This window comes from Myotis nattereri (assembly GCF_964212035.1).
Source record: "Myotis nattereri genome assembly, chromosome: 14".
Taxonomy (NCBI): Eukaryota; Metazoa; Chordata; class Mammalia; order Chiroptera; family Vespertilionidae; genus Myotis; species Myotis nattereri.
The window spans coordinates 53,854,737-53,866,885 of record NC_138089.1 but is presented as its reverse complement, the minus strand read 5'-3'; the positions used below and the strand labels follow the sequence as shown (position 1 = coordinate 53,866,885).

The 12,149-nt window shown below is 50.8% G+C and overlaps 1 long non-coding RNA gene across 1 annotated transcript; it reads left to right on the top strand.

Annotated features, from left to right (window-relative positions):
- Positions 1 to 140: 140 nt before the first annotated feature.
- LOC308529647 lies at positions 141 to 2,462 on the top strand. Its single transcript, XR_013996782.1, has 2 exons — positions 141 to 874; positions 1,532 to 2,462. It is a non-coding gene; the product is annotated as an uncharacterized lncRNA (long non-coding RNA).
- Positions 2,463 to 12,149: the final 9,687 nt, after the last annotated feature.

Genomic DNA, 12,149 nt, shown 5'->3' with positions numbered 1-12,149 from the left:
AGCTTTCCCCAGGATATTAACAGAAATCCCTCAGGAATATGAGAGTCTGTGTGCTTGTGGAGGGGTAGAGAGCAGGGGAATTGATATGCCCCACTTGGCAGCCAGTCTTGGGGTAGGGATGGGGTGGCAGAGTTGATGCTGGCTGCTGGGGAGGAGAGACGAGAGGTCAGCCGGGGTCCCCAGCACAGAGGAAAGGCATAAAGTTGTTGAGGAAGTACTGGGGGAGTTTGAGAGCAAGGCACAGCCTGGTCTGGGACGACTCTGGGGCCCAGAATCCAAGAAGCCTTCCTGGAGGAGGACACCCCCGTCACTTCCCCTTAACTCCAACATCCAAGGCCTGCCCTGCCCGGAGAACTTGGGTAGAAGTAGGGGACACCGTCTCAGGTCCTCCCTCGGAGTCCTGGGTAGGGACAGGACATGGCCCCACCCTGCAACCCTGTTACAAAGGAAGAGCCACTGGAGCAGAGCGGGGAGGGTGCTGTGTGTCCTCAGCCCATTGGCAGGAGTGGCTTTGGCTCCTGAATGGAGCAGGGAGTCAGAGAGTCCCAAATTGATTTGGTGACTCTACAGCCAGTGAGCCCCTCGAGGTGCGACCCCACACTCTGACGGATTGCCCCGTTGATACCTCTCCTATATCCCAGGGCGCACGGTGTCACCTGGCCAGGCTGGTGGAACTGCTCTCGCCCAGCCGCTGGCGTCTGGCCTCTCACCCAGGTTCCCCAGGCCCTGGGCTCTGGCCCAGCCACGGGTACGCCCTTCATTCCCTGACCTGTGCTTGCAGAACTGATGCGGACGGACCCAGACATGCCCGCAGTCTGTGACGTGAGCTCTCACAGGCAGGCCTGGTCGCAGACGCGCATCTTGGCACACGCAGGTACAAGCTAACTTGTGCCCAGGCTCAAGTGCAAGCCGGGGCACGGCGCCCACGTGACAAGGCTGTCTGCCCAGGCTGGTTTCTCCCGCCTTGGCACTGCACGGTTCTCCCTCCTCCCCCACCCTCTGGCATCCACGTCCCAGTCCTGCCAAGCACTTGAGCCCTGCCTCCCACCCCTCTGGTCTCCTGGGACTCTCCTCAGGGACATGGTCGCAGTGAGAGCAAGGAGTCTGCCGGCGATTTCTATTTTTCACACAAACTTCCCCAGAGGCCTAGGTGGAGAGAGAGCTGGGCTATCTCCTTTGGAACTGGGGGAGGGGAGGATACAAGGAGAAAAAGTCACCTTAATAAATCAGCCTGTCCGTTTCTGCATGCCTCCCCCCGCCCCCACCACCGCACTCATTCGCACCTGCTGTGCTTTGTCCTACGCACGCGTCCCAAACGCAGCACGGAAGCCGATTCTCAGAGGGGTCTTGACCGCGACGACCCACCACTGTCTACCCAGCCCTGCTCTGGTGCTCACATAGCATGGGAGGCACCTCCTGTGCCCCATATCTGCCTGCTGGGCTGGGGTGGGTGGAGGGGGAGGTGTGTGGGGACCCAGGGCTGAGGAGGCCACAGCCAAGTGCTCCCTCTCTCTGGGCCTTGCTTTTCCAGCGGGAACACGCCGACGATGGTCTGCTGCCCAGAAGGGGGCGCCTGTCCTGGTCTGAGCTTGGAGATGGGACTGAGGAAGTAAAACGTTTGGACGTTTGGAACCATTCAAATTATCTTTAAAACACTGAACGCAAAATGTCCCTGCGGAATGAAGAGACTTGCCACGTGGATTTGGCCAGACCTGGAGCATTCCCAAGGCTCCTCAACACGGACTGTTTCTGTGAGTACCCGAGAGCTCCTGGCGGGGATGTGAAGGTGCGGAGGTTTCACCCACGCTGCCTGCTTCCTGTGTGCCAGCCTCTGACTGGGCACCACCTGCTCCCATGGATACGAGGAGTGGAGACTCTCCTGGGGAAGGACCAGAGTGAGGGTCCCACCCGAGGCCTCACGGGGAGCCAGCTCAGGCCCTGGAGAAACTCACCCCCTGGGATGATCGGCTCCACTGCTGAGCCCCGGAAACCAGACCCTTCAGGACCAGGGCCACTCCCGTTTTTCCAGGATAAGTCATTGGTCAAGCTTGTGTCTCAGCTGTATCTGCCGCCACTGCTTCTCTTTGGGCCTGAACCCCTGTCCTCCTGCTAGCAACTCACTGATTTTCCCCAAGTCCCAGTTTCCGTTCTGGGGGGAGAGAGAGAAATCTGTTTGGCCCAGTTCATTACCATCGTTCAAGTTCCTATGGTTGTATAAAATATTACTCTAAAACGTAGTGACTTAAAAAAAAAAAAAGCAACGCCTGGTTGGCGTGGCTCAGTGGTTGAGCATAGACCTGTGAACCAGGAGGTCACCCACAGTTCCATTCCCAGTCAGGGTTGCATGCTCAATCCCCAATGTGGGGCCTGTGGGAGGCAGCCGATCAATGATTCTCTCTCAGCATTGATGTCTCTCTCCCCTTTCCCCTCTGAAAGCAATTAAAAATATTTTTAAAAAATCACCAAGAAGATAAGCATATGATCTGCAATCTGGACAGGACACGGTAGGAATGGCTCATCTCTGCCTCCCATGGTGTCCCCTGAACCCCTTAAAGACGCTGGAGTGGGGGGCTGGTCTCACTTTCTCACACCACAGTGGATGCTGGCTGTGCCCTGAGACCTTGGGCTGCTGGCGGGAAGACCCCACATGGTTGTAGCAGCTGTGCCTTTTATTGACTGTCCTCGGATGTTTCGACATCTTGGGGCCTTGCCGGCTCTCGCTGGAGCGGCTGCCCCTCCCAGGCAAGGCAAGCTCGTTCCTAGAGATAGCAAACTGCCTGTGAGCACGTCTCACCTTGCGGACCAGCCAGCCCCACACCACGCCTCCGCCTCCGGGAGGCTCTCCCACTGCAGGCCGCTATTCCCTGCCCCTAAACACACCAGGGCCCTGTGCCAGCAGCTGGGGACAGTCCCTGCACCCCAGAGGCCACTGGAGTTATTCAAACTAGCCAATCCTAAGCCTGCTCACCCTGCCTCACCCATCCCTTTCTGTGGAAACCACACTGAAGTCTCTTGACACATTTCCCTTTCTCCCTCTGCCTCCTGACCTAGACTGGCGCTCCCCCGTGTGCACCCCTTGACATGCTGTGCCCCCTTCTCTTGGGAACTGGGAGTATAGCACACTCCGTCCCGTGGCAGTTGTCGCCTGTCTATGGGCCCTTCCGTTCCTGAATAATAAGAAAATCTGTGTTCTAAAATAGCGGTCTCTCCAGTGGCTTGGGCTTCCTCCCAGTATGGAGGCTGGGTGTCCAGGGCGAGCATCCCCTGAGCAAGAGAGAGAATGACGTCACAAGGGGGAACGATATCACATCTTATGACCTGGTCTCGGTGACTCGGTGCCATTTGTACTGCATTCTGTCAGAGGGTGGCTGTTTGCGGGGTGGGGTGGGGAGGGGGAGGATGCAGCTGGGAGGCACGGGTAGAGAGAGTCCTCCTGCATGGGCCTGGGCCCCACGTGGCTGGGGAGGAGGGCAGGCTCTGGACCAGGAGCCCGGGCTTGGTCACGCTCCAGTGCGGAAGTTCAGGGACTCTGGCCATTTTAAGTGTGACCTGGTCTGCCAGCCTGGCGTTTCTTTGCTGCTTCCTGGTTTGGACCGGATGGAGGGAAGAAAGCCCAGCCAGCCCTCAGAACGCGGGCCTCCACTGTTCTCCTGCTCCACAGACGTCAGACCCGGGCCTGCCCTGGTCCCAGAGGCTGTGGGTGGGCGGTGGCGTTTCCAGAGGCGGAAAGATTGCCCCGCGCGGCCCCCACGCTTGGGGAAGAGTCTAATGCAGCGGAGGCACGTCCGCTGGCGTGGGACGGTCTTCACTGGTCTTCACAGTCTCTCGGTGAGATGGAGATCAATGCTGCCTCGTTACAGAGGAGAAAACAGGCTCAGAGCGGGTAAGGGGCTCGCTCAGTCAGACAGCCAGAGCGCAGAGCCCAGAGGGCGATGGACGCGGTCGTGCCTGGGGCTCCTTCCAGCCCAGGAAGCAGCTGCTCCAGGTTTCAGGGCAAGTCCTTGGCTGGGACTGTTTCCAGATCTTGACTCTGAGCCCCGCCATTCTTGCACACTGTGCCGCCATTCTTGCACACTGTGCCTCAAGTAGGGTGGCTCAGAAGATGACTGTACCTAATTTATTTGGAGCAGGGATGGCATTGGCAGAAGTCTGGACCAGTATTCTGGGATTAACATAATAATTACCTGAGTGGAGACGTGTTTATCTGGGGGGAGCAGGGTATGACCAGGGGCTGAGATGGGCACTTGTTCTGTGCTCTGGTGATGAGGCCTGAGAGCCACCATCTACTAGGTCTGTGCTCACTAGACCCTTTATTCCTCAGGAAGCTAAATTCATACCTCTAGACTGCCTACCTGTTGACTGTTCTCAGAGAGAAAGGAGGAGACGGAGAGAAATGCCAAGAGAGTAAGACGCGGCCCCAAAGTTATGTCGCATGTCAGGACTCTCTTTTGCATTTGCTGTTCCCTCTGCTGAGAATGCTGTTCCCTGCTCTTCACCTTGGGTAGTCTCTCTGGCTCCCAGGGTCCGCTCACAGGCAGCTTCCTCCTCTGAGTTCGGTTCTCCTGGGCTGTGCCCCCCTTGGCCTTTGGACTGGCTCATGGGGAAAGAGCAGTTGCAAGGTGAGAAGGCAGAGGGGGCAGAAATGTCCCCTGGATCAGTCTCAACACTGACGGAAGACATCCCAGCCCTGGCAGAGTGGGCGGCACCCTCAGAGGAGACCACCCCGCGTGCTGCAGCTGGTTTCTCCTTCCGACTTCAAAAAGCTGGATGTGCCAAGAACATTTCCCTTCCCAGCACTGAGTCACGTTTCTCCCTTCATAACTCAATTCAACGTTAAAGTTTCTCTTTTCACCTGGCCAGTGTGGCTCAGTGGTTGAGTGTTGATTTATGAACCAGGGGGTCACGGTTCAATTCCCAGTCAGGGCCCCTGCCCAGGTTGTGGGCTCAATCCCCAGTGGCGGGGGTGGGGGGTGGGGGGGGCATGCAGGAGGCAGCCCATCATTCTCTCTCATCATTGATGTTTCTATCTCTCTCCCTCTCCCTGCCTCTCTCTGAAATCAATACAAATATATTTTAAAAAGTAAAGTTTCTTTTTTCCCTTTATGTATACAGACACATTTTTCTCGCAGTGGGTTCTGAAAGATGATTAGCTACCCCCCTCTAGAGCTGTGTAAGGCTGAGATCAGAAACCGGGAGGCAAGATTGCTTGAGCCTCTCCAAGACAGCTAACGAAATGCAGATCTCCGCCCCCGGAGGCCGTCTGGACCACAACCGCTTTCTTCATCTCCGAGGCCCGGGGCTGCGTTCAGAGGTAAACTGCTTTATGACCAAACTGATGATTTCTATCAGGGCTGTCTCTACAGCTTCCTTGTTGGTGCTAAGCTGGGTTTAAAGTTCCAGGTGCAGCGAAGGATGCCCCAGCAGTGGCAAGGTTGTCATCAGCGACGCCTCACTCAAAATCAACTCAGGAAAATGGGTCTAAACCGGATATGACAAACTGGTTGATTGTTGTCTGCGCCCTGACCGGGGATTGAACCTGCAACCTTAGCATTTCAGGATGAGGGCTCTAGCCAACGGAGCTACCAGTCAGGGCTGAGCATGACTGATAACATTACCTTCGATGCCGTGGTTAAGCAGCTTCTCTAAGGCTTGTCCACGGTAAATTTCGTGCCGTTGTGTGGCCCCTTCCTCATTAAAAAGCATTTTGCGGGGAGGTGCTTTGCGACAGGGTCAGTATCTTTATTCTCATCAAATGTTTACCTTCCGGGTTCAGCATCTGGTGGGGACGCTTGCCCGGATCCCTTTCTGCTCTCAGCTTCCCAGTCCGATCGGTGGGAGTCCGAGTCCATTCAAGCTGGCTTTTGTGTGCGTTTGGCAGATCCATTATCCTTTGAGATCTGGCTCACCGTGCAGTACAGTGAGTTCCCAGCTCATCTTGTCCTTTCTCGGCACGAGTCCTGCAAACAGTCACTTATTTCAGGAGGCTTCGTTCTTTGGGGGGGAGAACTAGAACTAGACAGAAAGGTGTACTCAGAGAAATAGCGCTGTCTGTCCTGTGTGCCTCCCCTCTAACCCCACACCCTCTCCACCCTGCTTCTACCCTAGTTTAGGTCATCACTCCCACTCCTTTCTGGGTTTGGTTTTCTTGTTCTGTACAAATAGGAGATCCACGTAAACAGTATATTACTATTTCTCATTGCCTGCATGAAAGGTGGCATGCAACAGATACTCATTTGTACCTCTCTTTTTCACTTACCAACACAGCCTGCAAACCACGCTCACGAGAGGGTGATGTATTGTGCATGGTAATTCTATTTGGACAGAAAAGGCAATGAAATATGTTCCGCTCTTACTGTCTTACGAACCAAGATCTGGGTGCTAGATATGCTCATTAGTATTGGGCTGTTATTGATCTTCGGTTCATTCAGTGGATACAGAATAAATTTTTATCTATCTATCTATCTATCTATCTATATCTCATCTATCATCTATCATCTATCTATCTCATCTATCTATCTCATCTATCTATCTATCTATCTATCTATCTATCTAATCTATCTATCTATCTATCTATCTATCTATCTATCTATCTCATCTATCTCTTCTATCTTCTAATACCATGAGTTTATAGTGATTCCTCCAATTCCTGTCTAATGCTGCACAGCCTCCCTTAGGAGGCCTCCCTTCCCATCTTGGAAACTTCTTCTCCTACAGTGAGAAACCTGACTCCCAATATCCACGATCTATTTGCATACTTAAGATCAGAACATCCAGAGTGTAGCTCCAGAAGTGCTAACCCATTCCACTGCAAAACCCAGCCCACTGAGGAGCAGTCAGTATTTGTTCATGGTCCTCTTTGTCTTTTGTCAAAATGCTTTATTCAAATGTTACTTGGGTTAGTTCTTCCACCCCCTAGTTAGGGTCATTTTTTTTCTGTCTGTATTCTATTTTAGGGTTTCCTCCCATTCTTGTTGACTCTCTTTGAGGTACGTGGAACGTTAATGTGGTCCCTAAAGCCAGAACTAGACAGAAAGGTGTACTCAGAGAAATAGTGCTGCCCGTCCTGTGTGCCTCCCCTTTAACCCCACACCCTCTCCACCCTGCTTCTACCCTAGTTTAGGTCATCACTCCCACTCCTTTCTGGGTTTGGTTTTCTTGTTCTGTACAAATAGGAGATCCACGTAAACAGTATATTACTATTTCTCATTGCCTGCATGAAAGGTGGCATGCAACAGATACTCATTTGTACCTTTCTTTTTCACTTACCAACACAGCCTGCAAACCACGCTCGCGAGAGGGTGATGTATTGTGCATGGTAATTCTATTTGGACAGAAAAGGCAATGAAATATGTTCCGCTCTTACTGTCTTGCATACAGACAATCCCAGAGGGCACTTCACAAATTGACAGTCAATAAACCACTCCACCCAGGGGAGAAATAGAGGAAATTCCAAGACGAAATGTTAATATCCACGACACAGAGGCCTCGTGATAAAAAAAATAAAGAAAAGAAATATTCCAGCTGATGAAATTGGGAATTTAGCAAAGAAAGAATTCTGGGGATAAGTCTAGTTCTAGGATGATAGAAACCAAGATCTACATTGTTAAAAGGCAAATTCAGGAACTCTTCAGAGAATAACACAGGTCTTCTCTGTTATACAGGCTTTGGCAAATGGCATACGATCAATGGGAAATGGATTTGAAAAAGGAAAGTGTATTAAACTGAGTGCTGTTCCTCAAATAAATTAAATGGATGAATCTGTGTCTGTCCTGACATTTATCAAACCAGTTTAAATTTGGGGAGCCCGAGGAACCACCAGACCTACTATTTTGGATGTATGTATGATGCCATCATTTTATTGTCCCTTTTGGTTTACAATTTTTTTTTCTGGAATTGCCACTGTTTCTAACTGGAGTTATTAATTTCTTTAAAAAATTTCTTAACTAACAAGCCATCCTGCTTTATCCCCCTACAGGTATCTGACACAACACATGGTCACATTTCTGGTGGCAAAATGCTGGTGTTTTAAGTCAGTATGCTGCAGCTCAAGGTCATATATTTAAGGTAGAACAATATTAATTTTCAGAAAATTTTAGGATAAACCTGAGTAAGGAGACTTAGGCACAATGAAGTGCTTTCAACTCATGGGCTCAGAGCTTACAGCTAAGCATTCATACATACATACATACATACATGAAAACAGACATGGAAAATAATTTATGCTAAACAGCAAAAAATATAAACAGCTTAGAACCAACATAGGTCTCTGTCGCCTTTATAAGATGTACTTAAAATTCTGATGTTTCTAGTAACTGCAATGGCATTGCAGAGAAAATGCTGCCAAGAGACACCTAATCGATTTAGTAGCATCTCCCTCATCATTACCCGGGGGGTTAGGAGTGGTCTCCTTGACACGATAGAGTTTTGGAGGGCCTGAGAATGGCCCCATTTCTCTATGATTATGTTCATCATAATTCCCAGTTTTCCCATAATTCTGCAACTTGAAATGAATGCCCAGTTACAACACTGCTTTTATAAATTGATGGTGGAAGTAGTTTTTTTTTTAAGGCGCTTGCCTTCTTGTCTTTTCCCACTAGTTGCCTAACTTAATTTCTTGATTTGTGTTGCCTCTCAGCACTACTTCACTGACGTTTGAGGAAGTTCCATGTTCTGTTCCCATAAGTACCAAAAAATATCCCCGTGCTTTCAAAGCAGTTGTTGGGAAGGCTGCCCGACGTGTCCTGACCACCAGGGGACAGCCGGGAGCCGGATTATTTGATTCCTCCCAGAGGACTTCAGACTCTTGATGGCGAGATGCTGGTGCTGCCCTCACCTCGGGCCTCCCCATCCAGGGCGTGAACTGGCCAAGCGCTGCCGTTCCAGTCGGTCGCCTGCTATGAATGGTCCTGGAGCTGCCTGTCATGCCTCACCTCACCCCGTGCCTCCTGGCTCCTGCGCTCTGGCCTTTCTCAGTATCTTGAACAATCTAGGCTCCCACCTGCTATGAGGTCTTTGCACATCTGTTCCCTCTGCCTGGAATGCTGTCCCCCCCCCTTTTTCACCTACTTATTTCTCCTTCTCAAGGATCTCTGTTCCTTAGGGAAGCCTGCCCTGATCTCCCAGAAGAGGCAAACCCTGCCATTTCGTGCCCTTATCACACTCTTGGTATGATTATTTGCATGATTACATGTATGATTGCTATTGGTAACCCTAGTTACACAGCCTTGGGGGCTGAGGGCTGGGGTGTTACCCTGGAAGGCCCTGAGCCTTCCCTGGGTAGACGCACATCCACACCCAAACTCATAAGAAACTCATGGGTTGACCTAGGATGCCCTACAGTGAGAACTGTGACCATCAGCAGTTTCTTCAGCAACCATGAAGGTTAAAGTGGGAGCTTGAGGCCAATGCATCAGTTCCCATTTGCTCTTCAACTTTCGTTTTCCCTGAAATCAGTAATTCTCTCCCCTGCCACCCCCCTTTTACTTGCCTTTCTCACTAATCCTTTCCCAAACTCATCTCAGGTTGCCTGCATCTCCTTCCTTAAGTCCTAACATGTTAGGTGCTCATCCTCATGGATTTGTTGGCCAAGCAGCATCTCCCAGAGCCTCCCTCCCTGCTCCCTACGGCTGAGCCACCTCAGTGCCCACTGCACCGCTGAGCTGGGCACCGGTCCTTCTTTGCCACGTGGCCTTTCCTGACGGCAAATGTGCGTAAGCTTTCTCTTCTATGGTCTGATGATGTGATTAACCCCCAAGTGGGTCTGACATTTTCCTGTAGATCTGAAGGCATTGAGGGGATGAGGGATGTGAGACAGCGAGAAAACAGGCTTCTCTGCCTTCTGGGTCATCAAGGGGGGTTGGGGGGCAGCAACAGCCTCATTCAACAGAAGCAAAGGAGGCTCATGGCATGTATGTCCCCATTGCAATTCTTGGGCCCACACATTTCCTCGTCCAGGCCTCGTCAGTGCCCTGCCTTTCACACAGGGATCTGATCATCTGTGAATGTAATGGATTTTACAAGTTGACAACCCACAGGATTTCGAGCCTGACTTCTGGCAACCTCAGTCCCGCGGCTGCATGAGATGCAAATTCTTTTAGCCTCATCACAGAAAGTCCCTTGTTCCCTGCCCTTGCCTTGACCCGGGACTGTAGATTGTGGGCTGCTTGTTCTTTCTCAGAAGGCTGTCCTGGGTGGTTAGAAGTAACCAGCTGACTCACGGTCCTTCCTCATGCCTTCCCTAGGGCTGCAATCCCTCCCCAAACCTTGCCTTCCTCCTAGGGAACCTGTGCTTTGAGAACCTGCCTTGGGCTGCTGAAGCATCACCCGCTCACCCCTCACAAGTCCTCACTACCTTCGGGCTTCACCAGCTGAGACAACAAGTCCAGATCCCAGGGTGTCGCTGTCAGTCACCCTGGGTCTAGGGCCGGTCAGATAGGATTCTCAGCTGCAACAAACCAGAGCCCACGTTGGGTAGTTTAAGCACGAGTTCCACGGAGCGGCCTAGAGAACGAGGCCTGACTGTCCCACAGCCAGGAACAGGATCACGGAAGCTCTCTTTTAGGGTTTTCTTTCCAATCCCAGGAGAATCCTATCAAATAAAGTCTAAAATGATGTTGACTAGACTTGGAGGCAAAGCCGAGGTTTGGCAGCAGCCCCAGATGGCACAGCCTCGGGGTTCAGCCCAGAGCTGGGGATGCCTTGTGATACCCACTCCAGTTGGACATGAGCATGGAACGAATGAGCGCCATCTCTGGGACAGATGGCTTTGCGGAGGGACAGCTGCCAATCAGGTTGAGGGCGTAGACAGAGAGCTGAGCATGCACAGATACTCATTTTATTACCTAGCACAGTAACCTGATGGGCAGACAGACTTTAAGGACCTGAGGCAATCTGGTGGACTGAAGAACTTCTGATGGAATGAAGGGAGACTTTACTAACGTGACTTTGCTTCCTCTTAATTCTCTACCTTCCAGTTCCTCTGGGTTTGTCCAGGCCTTTTCTGGCTTGGGGAGACAGGTTGGACGGCCTTAGAGAAGCGCATTTCCTTAGCTCTAGCGATGGTGGCAGGTTGTGGTAAGCCAGGAAGCAGCTGGAATTAAAATGCTTCAAATTACTTGCTGGACCACTGTCCTAAGTGTCAGGCTCATCAATGCTCTTTGCTGCAAACAAATCTCTTCCTTTCAAGACCTACAATTTGGAATCTTTTTGGCTTAGTCATTCATACTCTCCCGGATGTATCTTTATTTCAAAAAATAATTTGCGTGTGTTTCATTGGTATAAAAGGAGACTAAAATTCAGGCTAGTAAACACAAAACAAAAAAGCAAAGCAAAAACACTGACAATCCCACCCACTAAGGACAATCATTTAAAACTCCTTGGTGTGTATCTTTTCATACCCACTCTATACTGTGTGGTGTGTATGTGTGTGAATTTTAACGATAGGGGAGTAGAAGAAATTTTAATAGGATCATTAAGAACACAATGTTTGGCCTGGCCGGTGTACTCAGTGGTTGAGTGCTGACCTATGGACCAGGAGGTCACGGTTCAATTCCTGGTCAGGTCACATGCCCAGTTTTCGGGCTTGATCCCCAGTGTGTGTGTGTGTGTGTGTGTGTGGGGGGGGGGGTTGGGGGGGGTAGGGGGGCATGCAGGAGGCAGCCAATGATGATTCTCTCTCATTATTGATGTTTCTGTCTCTCTCCCTCTTCCTTCCTTTCTGAAATCAATAGAAATATATTTAAAAAGACAAAGAACACACTGTTTGCAAATGTGTAAAGGCCAAAAGGCTTCTGGGAAAATGCTCAGTGACTGACTGGTGGATCATGTGGTAGCAGTGTACTAACAATGAGGAATGTATTCTATTTAATCTGGGTACATTTACCTTAAGATCAAGGTCTCAGGTGTGGCCCTGGGCAGGTAGGTGATGCACAAAGAAGGTGAATGGAGGCCAAAGGTCAGGAACAGTTCAGCCACATTAAGTGGGTTATTCAAGAGCAATGAGATGGACCTTCATATCCCCATCTTCAACATCCTGAAGAGGTCCAAGTTCTTCAGTAGCAAAGAAATTGCAGACCGAACTCCTGAATCATTTGCAGCCATTTTTTCCTTTTATTCCAAACATGTAGTTTTGTAAACCTGCATTTCCCAAA